The 13140-nt window shown below is 44.2% G+C and overlaps 1 pseudogene across 1 annotated transcript; it reads left to right on the plus strand.

Annotated features, from left to right (window-relative positions):
- Positions 1–532: 532 nt before the first annotated feature.
- On the plus strand, positions 533–4107 carry LOC309556441 (annotated as a pseudogene). The gene is made up of 2 exons: positions 533–1460; positions 2723–4107. The product of its transcript is annotated as an uncharacterized misc_RNA (transcript).
- Positions 4108–13140: the final 9033 nt, after the last annotated feature.

The raw sequence follows: 13140 nt of genomic DNA on the forward strand, positions 1-13140 counted from the left end.
AACAAGCGTGCAATAATGACACACTGTCATTGTTGTGCTTTCTAGGAACAGAGGGACAAAAGGTCTCTAAGAAAAAGATCCAATTTTGTCAAAAGAGTGTTACCTTCCTTGGCATGATTCTCATGCCTGGTTCTCGGTTACTAGCCCCAAACCGCATCCACACAATAATCAGTCTGCCCCGCCCACAGACAAAGTCGGAGTTGATGAGCTTCCTAGGTATGGTAAATTTTTGCAGGCTTTGGATCCCAGACTGCTCTCACTGGGACTCCTTCCTCAGACCTTCCACTGTCATCACCGCTCCCCAGAATATTGTTTGGTCTCCTGAAATGATTGATGCTTTTGAGATATTAAAGATCTCTCTTGTGTCCGCCCCTGCACTAGGCATTCCCCAATACAATGTAACATTTCACTTGTATGCACGTGAAAATTGTAAGACCATAGCTGCAGTGTTAGCCCAGGTCCATGGAGGACCGTTGAGGCCTGTTGCATATATATCCAAATTACTCCCAGTCACGGTACAGGGCATGCTACCATGTCTCAGGACCCTGGCAGCATGTGCAATGGCTGTGGAATTGACAAGCTCAATCACACCACACTATACACTTCGCATTCTGTCCTTCATCTCTTGAAAAATCTGTCCATACAACACATGACTGCCCAAAGGTTGGCAGGATATGATGTTATCCTGACCACCACCCCAGGGCTCCAGGTTCACTACTGTGCGCCAACTACTGCACCAATGTTGTTCTTAAACTCTCTCCTAGGATTCAAGGGGCCACAAGATGAGATATCAGAACAACATGAATGTGCAGAACGTATTCACATAGCTACCAGCCCCCGCCCCACCCTGCAAAGTGTTCCCTTTCCTGATGCAGAGGATGTGTTTGTAGATGGCTCCTGCACCCGACCAGATGATCACACATTTCATGCTGGTTATGCAGTGGTACAATTGCCCGATAAAGTCCTTGAAGCCATGCCAGCCGCTGTCTCATCAGCACAAGCTGCCGAGTTAATCGCACTCACCAGAGCTTGCGAAATCATGGCTAACAAGCGAGTAAACTTGTACACAGACTCTAGATTTGCATTTTCAGTATGTCATGATTTTGGGGTAATATGGCAGCATAGAGGATTCACGACAGCAACTGGTAAGCCAGTTGCACATGCACATCTCATTGCAAACCTCCTTGCAGCAATTCAACTCCCAGAGGCCATTGCAGTAATTAAGTGCCAAGTGCACACAACTTCTATGTCACTAGTTGCCCAGGGAAACAGGTTGGCAGACAAGCATGCAAAAGCAGCTTCTCGAGTCACACAAAACAATGCAACTGAAGTTTTACTAAATGACCCACTGGTACCGCTCACGCCTGAAAATAACATCATGCTGTCCCAACTCCAAACATTTGCAACACCAGCAGACATTAATTATTGGGAGTCCCAAGGATTGACCAAAGACGCTAATGGTCTGTGGTCAAAGGGAGGAGTGGTAGGAATTCCCAAAATAGCAGCCCCCATTCTTATACTGCAAATACATGGTATAGGTCACAAAGGTCTTAAGCAAACAATGCAGGAAGTCAGTAAAAGGTTTTGTGCAGAAAATCTAATGCAAATTGTATAAAGTATGATTTCAAGATGCCTCACGTGTGCTCGGAACAATGTTCAAGGGAAAAAAGTAGGCCACCATGAACACTTGCTACCCCCACAAGGGCCATTTCAGGAATTGCAAATTGATTTTACACATATGCCGAAGGCAACAAATGGGTGTAAAACCATGTTGGTAATCGTGGATAGATTCAGCAGATGGCCTGAGGCGTTTGTGGTTAGGAAAGAGGATGCAAAAACTGTAGCTAAGATTTTGTGTAAAGAAATCATTCCCAGATGGGGATGCCCAGTCAGGATCAGTTCTGACAATGGGACCCCATTCACAGCAAATGTAACACAGTCCATAGCAGAGCAACTAGCTATAGATTGGAAGTTCCACATACCGTACCACCCCCAGAGTGCAGGTGTTGTTGAAAGAATGAATCGCACACTGAAGGACAAACTGAGGAAGGCAACTGAAGGTACCTACCATAAGTGGGACCAGTACTTACCTGCTATTCTTGCTGAAGTCAGAATGACTCCAGACCCAAGAACTAAGCTATCTCCCTTTGAAATTTTGATGGGGAGACCCTTCCCAACTCCATGGACAAAGAATCCGTTAATTCTCATACCTGGAGATTTGCAGCAGATACCAGAGGAATATGTGGCAAAATTAATTGAAAAATTAAACAGTGATTATGGTGATATTTCTCTCTCGTTTCCTTTGCCAACAGGTGCACCGACCCACCCATTCAAGCCTGGAGACAGAGTCCTAGTGAAGGCCCTCCATAAGCTGAAGTCACTAGATCCGCCCTACGGACCTCCTGCGACAGTTCAAGCAGTGACCAGAACAGCGGTATTGACAAACGACTCCCCGGTTTGGATCCACGCATCGCGACTGAAGGAAGCCCCACCCCTGGACCCCACGACGACGGACCGGAGATTGTGACGCGCACCAGACGAATTCCAGTTGGATCCAGACAGACGGAAGCCCCACCCCTGGACCCCACGACGACGGACCGGAGATTGTGACGCGCACCAGACGAATTCCAGTTGGATCCAGACAGACGCATTGGTACAATGCCAACGGACACCCCTACTCCTGTAAAACTTCCCATTTTTGCAGCATTGGTACTGTTTACAGCAAGCTCAACACTAGTAGCCACTGTCTGGTTACTGGCAACATGTGCTCACCACCCTGAGAACCTCTCCTCATTTTGCCCTTCCTCACCCCAGGAAAGGAGAGAGACACGAGACATTCATGTCTCCACTTTACAGTTAAAGTCAAGTTTATTGGACACAAAGGACAACATATGGATGTTTATTGCTACCAACATACTGAACTCTTCTGACTTTTGCCTTTCTGATCACTACAATTCTAATGATTTGTTCTCTACCTGCCTGCTAGCTGTTCCTACCCCAGTTAATGTTTTAAAAGTCTATTATAGTGGGGTGTGGGCTGACTCAAGTATAGAAGACACTGATGTATACACTCATCCAAATCTATATGCTTATCGTAGTGACAGATCCTCATATTCACTCACAGAAACAATGGTAGAGGTAGATACAGGATATGTAACCTCCGCTGAGGTATGTTACAACATGACCTGCAATAGAAGCTATATCCCTATGTGCACACAACCAAGTCGCCAGCCTACATACACCCTAGAATATAACGTCACCTGTTAAGAATCTCCTCTGTGCAAGTCAGTTGCCAATAATAGGACATGCACTTATACAATAATGCAACCCAGTTATGTCAAGAATGTCCAGCTCCCTAAGGGATGGCTACTATCATGTGGGACTCATAGTTGGACATATATCCCAGGAAATATAACAGGGGGTCCATGCACTCTTTCACGGCTCTCAGTAATTCTACCCCCAAAACAATCAATTGCCCACTCACGGTCCCCTAGATCTTTGGGGTACACTCTCCCAAGCAACTGTGACTCAGCAGTACATTTGCTCTCTGAAGCGGAATATATTTCTTTGGCCATATCCCTAGTTGGAGTCCCAGGCCTTGCTACAGAAAATCACAGACAACTGAGTAAGGTCGCCTGTGCTCTTGCAAAAGGGCTCAACCACACATCTAGTGCTCTGGCTGAATTATTAATGGATCTCCAGGGCACTAGACAGGCAATATTACAAAATAGGCTGACCATTGATTATCTGTTGCTGAAGCACAACATGGGATGTGATTCTTTCAAGGGTATGTGTTGTTTCAATTTGAGTGACCATTCAAAATCCATACAAAGTCATATCAAAACATTAAGTGAATTAGCAAAGGAAATTAAGGAAGATATCAGTAGCAATTGGTGGGACTGTTTTTTTGGGTGGTTGCCTGGAACTGCATTTTTCCAACGGATACTAATGACCTTAGTGGGGGTGACTGTGGGTATCATTATGTTGTGCTGTTGTGCTCAATGCATCCCTAATATCATATCTATGTGTAGGACATGTATACTTACAGCAAGAACACAGCCAACATACCCGGGGGGGCACATAGTGCTAAACACAGACTCTAGGTGACCCCACCCTTATGTATAAGGTTGGGGGTCAAAGGTTGAGTTGAAAGAGTGTATCAACGTGCCTTACAAAAATTATATTTCATATTACATTTTGTTAGGGCTCATTCTACGATAGACTGTGGCCCCCTGCAATTACAGATTTAACAAGCCAGACTAGCCAGCTGTATTTTGCATTTAGACGACATGTTAAACCACCCCTCCATTCATTCATTTGAACACTTGACAGTTGGATATTTAGCATTTAGATTACAAGACACTTTGCATAAGAGATTACTGACACCACCATAAACAATTGACAATTGCTTACATTAACACATGACAATTAAATGCAGACTGGGCGACTCTGTCACAGGACACAAATTCAGATTCGGGAACACCTTATATTGACACAGATGCATGGCGAAAGCAAAGGCCCTTTCATGTATTGTTCTGTCTGATATGTAATTTGACTGATGAATTGGAAACCAGTTTGGAGCAGTCTTTTCCGCTCAAAAAAAACATGCCTTAAATATGAGCTAAACTTGCAATAAAACCAGATGTGACTACACTTTGTTTAGGTACTCTGTGTTCTTGCATCTCCCAGCTGGAAGAGGACGAATTCACTATTGGGGAGGGGTTAGCAACTGAAGGGTGGTAAATCATCTCATACCTGCCTCTTGACGTGGATGAGCTATCAGAGACCAACTCTATCTTGCTGGCTACATACCTGTGACCCACTTTCTGTGGTAGCTATGGAACACAAATTAAGGGGAAATCTCTCCAGTTGGACATAGGTGACAAAAACTGATGAGCCAAATAATCCGCCCTTATTATATCGAAAATAACAGCAATATGTTTTTTTTTACCTTAATATTCACTTTAACTTACATTGGTATTTGCATATTGTACTTGTTTGCAGCTTAAATATGGAAATTTGAACTTTAAACTGTAGTTTTGTAACTTTTGTAAAATGCCAGTAAAAACTTGTAAATTTTGGGTGCCGTGTCAGTAAATTTCAATCTGGTAGGTTGGCAATACTGGTACCGCAGGGTGCCCACAGGCAGCGCATTCAGGGGAGGATGTACATGGACACCCTCCCGGCTATTTAGGCCCATGCTGTAGGGAAGAGGTTATTAAAGCACATCAAAACCACAAGACGCAATTTAATTCTATGGGTGGGTGCAGCTAACCCCCTCTGAAGCCATAAGCTGCGTTGCATCCGTGGTGCAGTCAAACCATGCTGTTTCAGTATGAAAGAAGCCTAATATTTCACAGCTGAGATTTTCTGAATCAGAAAAACATTGGTTTCTATGATGTAGTATTGCTACTAACTGACACTCGGTTCAGCTGCAATAAAATTTCCACAATTTTTTTTTGCATTCCCCAATTAAATGCAGTATCAGGTTATTTTATGTGGGTCAGTTTAGATACAAACAACACTTAAATTGATTTTAAATGATGATTGTTATCCTGCCCTGTGTGCCCGGCAGGATAACAATAGGACAGGCACACAGAGATGGTCCCTTTAAAAGGAAGTTTGTGGCTAATATCTGTAATACCCTCTGGGCCCTCTATCTTTCCCACTATGATCAAGAGGCTTGATGCCTACTTGGGAGAATCACTTAACCACTTGCCTACAGTGCACTTTCACCCCCTTCCTGCCCAGACCGATTTTCAGCTTTCAGCGCTCTCACACTTTGACTGAGAATTACTCAGTCATGCAACACTGTACCCATACAAAAATTGTGTCCTTTTTTTCACACAAATAGAGCTTTCTTTTGATGGTATTTGATCAATACTGGGTTTTTTATTTTTTGTGCTATAAATAAAAAAAGACTGAAAATATCGTGAAAAAACGCGTTTTCTTTGTTTCTGTCATAAAATTTTGCAAATTAGTGATTTTTCTTCACATATTTTGGCCAAAATTTATACTGCTACTTATCTTTGGTAAAAATAACCCAAGTAAGTGTATATTATTTGGTCTTTGTGAAAGTTATAGAGTCCACAAGCTATGGTGCGAATCATTGAAAATTGATCACACCTGATGTACTGAAGGCCTATCTCATTTCTTGAGACACTAAAAAGTCAGGAAAGTACAAATACCCCCCAAATGAACCCTTTTTGGAAAGTACACATTCCAAGGTATTTAATAAGGGGCATGGTGAGTTTTTTGAAGTTGTAATTTTTTCCCACAATGCTTTGCAAAATGAATATTTTTTTTTTTTTTTTTTTTACAAATTGCTGTATTAACAGGTTATTTCTCTCACACAGCACATGTATACTTGCAACTACACCCCAAAACACATTCTACTACTCCTCCTGAGTATGGCGATACCACATGTGTGAGACTTTTTCACAGCCTGACCACATACAGAGGCCTAACATCCAAGTAGCAGCGTCCGGCATTCTAGGAGCATAAATTACACATATAATTTCCTGACAACCTATCGCACTTTTGAAGGCCCTGGAGCACCAGGACAATGGAAACCCCCATAAAATGACCCCATTTTGGAAAGCAAACAGCCCAACGTATAATTTTTGAGGCATAATGAGTCTTTTGAATATGTCATTTTTTTCCACAAGTTTTTGGAAAATGTGGAAAGAAAATGAAAACACATTTTTTTTTTACACAAAGCTGTCCATTTATGCAATATTTCCAACACATAGCATGTACATAGCAGCAAAAATTGCACCCCAAAATACATTCTGCTATTCCTCCTGAGTATGGCGATACCACATGTGTAACACTTTTTCACAGCCTGGCCACATACATAGGCCTAACATCCAAGTAGCGCTTTACACAAAGTTGTCCATTTATCCACTTTAAGACTGGGCCTATTTTTGATACTTGGTGTTTACAAGCTAAAATCATTTTTTTTTTGCTAGAAAACTACTTGGAACCCCCAAACATTATATATTTTTTTTTAGCAGAGACCCTAGAGAATAAAATGGAGATCGTTGCAATATTTTTTATCACACCATATTTGCGCAGCAGTCTTCCAAATGCGATTTTTTTTGAAAAAAATTCACTTTTTTGAACTAAAAAATAAGAAAACAGTAAATTTAGCACAATTTTTTTCCATAATGTGAAAGATAATGTTACGCCGAGTAATTAGATACCCAACATGTCATGCTTCAAAATTGCGCATGCTCACAGAATGGCGCCAAACATTGGTACTTAAAAATCCCCATAGGCAACATTTTAAAAATTTCTGCAGGTTACTAGCTTAGAGTTACAGAGGAGGTCTAGGGCTCAAATTATTGCTCTCGCTCTAACAATCGCGGCGATACCTCACATGTATGGTTTGAACACCGTTTACATATGTGGGCGGGACTTGCGTATGCGTTTGCTTCTGCGCGCAAGCTAACGGGGACAGGGCGCTTTAATTTTTTTTTTTTTCCTATTTATTTTATTTATTATTTTTTTTTCCTATTACAAGGAATGTAAACATCCCTTGTAATAGAAATAGGCATGACAGGTCCTCTTTATTGTGAGATCTGGGGTCAAAAAGACCTCACACCTCACAACTACACTAAAAAAGAAAAAAAAAAAAAAAATTGTTGAAAGAGGAAAAAAAAAAAGCGGCCCTTTAAACCGGTTGCTAGGCAACGTCTTTTGACGTAGCTCCGGTCCTCCAAGACCATAGAGTTGAGTGAGGGCCATCTTGCCCTCACTCGACTTCCTGTCTCTGAGGATCCGGGACCGGATAGTTTTCCCCGCTGCTGGCGGGTTCGGTAAGCTTGGAAAACGTCTGGGACGCGGCAGGAGGGGGGGGGCACCTCTTCCCCTGCACCGTAAGGGTAATTCCGCGGCGAATCTGCCACTGGGACCACCCTTATCTGAAAGCCGACCGCCCGCCGTTACAAAAAAAAACGGGGTTATGGGGGCTATCTGCTGCCATAACCCCAGTATTTAGCTTTTAATGGCCGACGCATATAGTCGTTAGGCGGTCAGTAAGTGATTGCATGTATATGGCAAACAGGTGACGATGACTGATGGGGTGACAGGTGACGATGACTGATGGGTGACAGGTGAAGATGACTGATAGGATGACAGGTGATGATGATTGATGAGGTGACAAGTGACGATGATTGATGGGGTGACAGATGACAATCACTGACGGGGTGACATGTGACGATGATTGATGGGGTGACAAGTGACGATCACTGATGGGGTGTCAAGTGACGATGATTGATAGGGTGACAGATGACGATGACTGATGGGGTGACAGGTGACGATGACTGATGGGGTGACAGGTGACGGTGATTGATGGGGTGACAGGTGACGGGCGATGGTCACTGATGGGTGACAGGTGACGGGCGATGGTGCACGGCGGTACTGATGGCAGTCTCTGGTGACCGGTGAACTTTAGGCTACGTTCACATGTGAGCGTAGCGATTGCGGGCAGAATCACTGTGATTCTGCCCGTGATCCAGAAATCATTGCAAATTGCGGGACGCCTGTGCGTTGCCCGTTTTTTGCAATAGCAGCCCAAACGCTGTGCGATGTTGCTGCGATTTCCGCCTGCCGAATCACGGTAACATCGCGCAAACAACGCATGACGCCCCAAAGAAACTCTTGTACCTTTTTTGGGCATCATGCGATGTTTGCGCGATGTTACCGCGATTCGGCAGGCGGAAATGGCGGCAACATCGCACACCGTTTGGGGTGCTATTGCAAAAAACGGGCAACGCACAGGCGTCCCGCAATTTGCAATGATTTCCGGATTGCGGGCAGAATCGCGGTGATTCTGCCCGCGATCGCTGCGCTCACATGTGAACGTTATGGGTGTCAATTTCTGGGCACTGATGAGGTGACTGTTGGGTGACAGGTGACATTGGGGGGGGGCTGAGGACTGTGTGGGGACCTTTATTGGTGTGATTTTTACTTTTTACAGGTACACAGAGCAGTAACTCACTATTTCTAGCTCTGCTCTCCTCACACTGGAAACTGTATGAGGAGAGAAGAGCTAGTAACAGTGAGTTACTGCTCTTTGTTTACATTTTGTGATCGGCTGTGAATGGATTCACAGCCGATCACATAGTAAACAGTCACTGTCAGTGACTGTTTACTACTGCCGGTGACAGCTGTGTTCCTACGGAACACAGTGCCACTGACATGACCGCGCTGCGCGCTCCCGATCGCGCATGCACGGTCATCTCCTGGGCGCCTCCATTGTGATCGGCTGTGTCATTGGAACACAGCCGATCACGTGGGAAACAGCCATGCCTATTGGCTGTTTCCCCCCTACCGTTGACCAGCTGTGTCCCGGAGACATGCCGACACCGGCAGTGCACGGCGGCGCGCCCGCGATCGCGCGCCTGCCCTGCATTTCCTGGGTCACGTCATATGACGTCCGCCCAGGATAATAGCCGCACCGTCCCGCCATCATATGACGGCGGGCGGGCGGTAAGTGGTTAAATAATCACCTGCCTGTTTATCATGCAGACCCCATGACAAGGGCGAAATACATCTTCTTACCAAAGCAGTAGATGGTTCAATTAAAGCCAATATTAACAGGATATTGGGGTACCATACATGTACATTGATATGATGTGTATCATATATGGTCGCACAGGCACCCCAATGCTCTATTTATATATATACTGTGTAATGGATACGCATACATCATTGTGCCATCACTGCTAATCGATATATCACTGGTATTTGCTACACTACTAGCCTGCCGATGAAAACTCCATCCGCCCTATGGTCCTGCACTTAGTGGAACACTAGCTGGTTCTTTGGTCTCTTAAGGCCTGAAGAAGCAAAACCAAGCGAAACGCGTTGGCTGCACATCGACCAATTCCATCTTCCTTTGTTGAGACCCACCACTTGGTTATCCATTTTGTGTTCTTATATATTCTTTTGTTATGTTACATGTTATATGTATGTAGGTCCAAAGAGCATGTTGATACATGCCTTTTTATGTGTATGGAAACTCATTAAACATGTGTTTTTAATTAACATGGTGTGTTGCAGTATATTTTGATCATCTCATTAGGGCCCTCAAACCCCATCTTTCCTTTTCCTAATTCTTTTTAGACATGTTATTCTTACCTTCTCTGTGCAATGTTTTTTCACAGAGCAGCCCCGATCCTCCTCTTCTTGGGACCCTCGCTGGTGCTCCTGGCCCCTCCGTTGTGCTGATTGCCCCTATGGCAAGCAGCTTGCTATGGGAGCACCCCAGCAGGCTCACTTCTGAGCCGCTGCTCTGTGTGTGCATACTCTGATTGGATCACTGGCTGTGATTGATAGTAGCGTGGGCTGAAGGGTCCTGCTGCTGTCTCAGCCAGTGAGGAGGAAGAGACCCTGGAGAGCCGCTGCACTACTAGTGCACTAACAATTCAACACTGCCACAAATTTATGGCAAGTTATCCTTGCTATCTGAGATATTGTAATTGAATTTTATTAATAATAACCTTTCTTTTTTAATCTGCAGCTCTGTATTTTCTGTAAAATGCAATGCATTATGGCAACCTGGAGGTGTTCTGTGCACAGATGGTGTACAGAAGGCCCCCCAGATATGTAATTTTCTGCTTGTGTAATTGGTGTATTTATTTTCCTAGAAGTCTGCACTAAGATACAAGTCAGATTTTGGGCAAACCCGAAAACAAAAATGTCATTTTTGGTGAGATACTCGCATTTGATAAATCAAGACAAATGCTTGTTAAAGAGGAAGTAAACCCTAAAAAAAAAAGGAGAAAAAAAAACCTGTAAAGACAAAGACATAATGAGCTAGTATGCAGACATGTCCGGCCGCCCTGCTCCCTTGTTCGCGTCCTCCGGCCATCTGATTGGCCGGAGGCGCGATTACATCACTCCCACGCATGCGTGCGGGAGCCGCCGTTCACGGCACTGGGCTCTGAAGGAAGGGAACGGGTGTCAGAGAGCATGCGCCAAAATATCTTGCATGCACAGTAAATATCTCCTAAACGGTGCATGTTTAGGAGATATTTATAGCACCTATAGGTAAGCCTTAATATAGGCTTACCTATAGGTAAATGTCAACAAAGTGGGTTTACAACCACTTTAACAAGGGAGGCCAGGTTAACTCCTCCCTTTCTAAAAAGTGTAAAAAGAAGCAAGGCCAAAGTTGCTGAATAGAGGGTAACTACCTCCTGTCCCCCCCCCCCCCCGGTCAGTTTTCATTGTTGTTTGTGCCCCTATTAGAGATATTTCCCCTCTATATTTGTCCTGTTTCATAGTTCCCAACTGTCCCTGATTTGGAGGGTCTGTCCCTGATTTGAAACAAAGTCCCTCTTTCCTCCTCATTTGTACCTCATTCAGGTCTGATATATATATATAGTTGTATATAAAATGCACTTTTTATCTTTTAGTGCTAAACCCTTTATCCAGCTCAGTTTGAGTAGTGTTAGGTAGAGTTAGGACTGCAGAATACACAGGGTGCCTTGGAGTGGCCTGCAGCTTATACATGCGTTTGCAAATGTGTGTTAACTAAACCCCTGTTTTTAACCTATTATGTTAGACAGGTTTATTTGGTTTGTCAGCAGACTGGTGGGTAAGTATAGCAGACTAAGGGCCGGCTGGTTTCTACACACACACACCTTCTTTAATCCCCTTTTTTCTCTTTAACCCTTTATCCCGCTTCTAAATTTCTGTGTAGCACCCTCCTAGGTAGGTGCAAGAGAGAGAATATAGTTTTGGCTCTGTCTGCCTATCAGAGGAGCAGCTGGCAAATTCTATATTGCTTTCTGCTTAACAGAGAGCAGGATCTGTGAGTTAGGTCTGCTCATGGTGCTCAGTGTGTGATTCATCTGGTCTAGGAGAGTGTTTCACACTGGTCCAATAGGGAGGCATATTGGACAGTTGAGGAAACCAGACCAATGGGTACACACTCACAGGCTTTGATACAACCCCAGTGATTGGCACTGATGGCTGTCTTGGTGCATTGTGGGGTGTGGTAAAAAAGCCAGGAGCCATGTGGAGCAGAGTCCCAGAGGGAGGGTGAAGGCTGTCTCCTTCTCTGCAGTGGTGGCATGTGGACACAGGCAGTTGGCCTGGTGAACCAGAAGGAAGGAGCTGAACCCTGAGGTCCAGGAGAGCTGACTAGAGGGGTTGAGACACTGGAGAACCTGGAAAAACAGTATTGTGAGTACAGGGGATCATGTCTGAGGGCCTGACATGTGAGGGGGCCACCCCTGGTGAGTACAGGGGATCATGTCTGAGGGCCTGACATGTGAGGGGGCCACCCCTGAGTAGAGTAGTCAGAGGACGGGTGTCAGCTGGTGGAGTAAAAGGGGGTGCTAGGCAAGTACCCTGAAGATAGTTGCTCAATCAAGTTTCATGACAGAGACTACCTTAAATTCATCTAGTGGCAAGGTGACTCTGCAGCTTTACTGCTTCTTCAGATAGGAGTCCTCATCAACTGTGAATAGTTCAAGTCTGGAGTATCCCACTCTATCCCTTCTCCCATCCCTATTTAAAATAAAACAACAAAAACAACCACAATCCCTAGACTGATCATTGACTGAGCCTGAAAGCAAAGTGTTAAGTTTGTGCATGCAGTTGCTAAAGGTAACCCAGAGGGACCCAAAAAGGTGAAGAATTCAGCAGCCCTCAAGGGGGCAGTGCTACAGCTGGATTTGTAAACTTCAAAAGCCAGTATAAAGGAATAGTAGTGATAAAAAAAAATCACTTCTGGCTTTAACTAACTTACTTTTATCATCGAAAGTGAAAATGAAAGAAAATCACAAATTTTGGGTTGACACCATAACAGGAATACGTGACATCTTCCGGGGTCCGGGGCGGTGACATTTGGAGGATCATTATAAGGATTCCTGTTACCTTGGGAGAGTGCCAGCAGACATATGATGATCTTGAAACAGTCTTCTAGTCTTGGGCTTTTTGTAACTTCTCTTTAGTTAGCAGCATTCTTAGCTAGTAAGCCTGCATTTTTACCATTAAGGTGGTGGTTTGATGCACGGATTCCTAAATGCATTGGTGGTGGACATCTATTCTGGAGTTATGATTTTGATATGAACACTAAATAGAGGACTTTTCTTACTGTATCACATGGACTTTTATAAAAAA

This window comes from Pelophylax lessonae, assembly GCF_965119305.1.
Source record: "Pelophylax lessonae genome assembly, chromosome: 5".
Taxonomy (NCBI): Eukaryota; Metazoa; Chordata; class Amphibia; order Anura; family Ranidae; genus Pelophylax; species Pelophylax lessonae.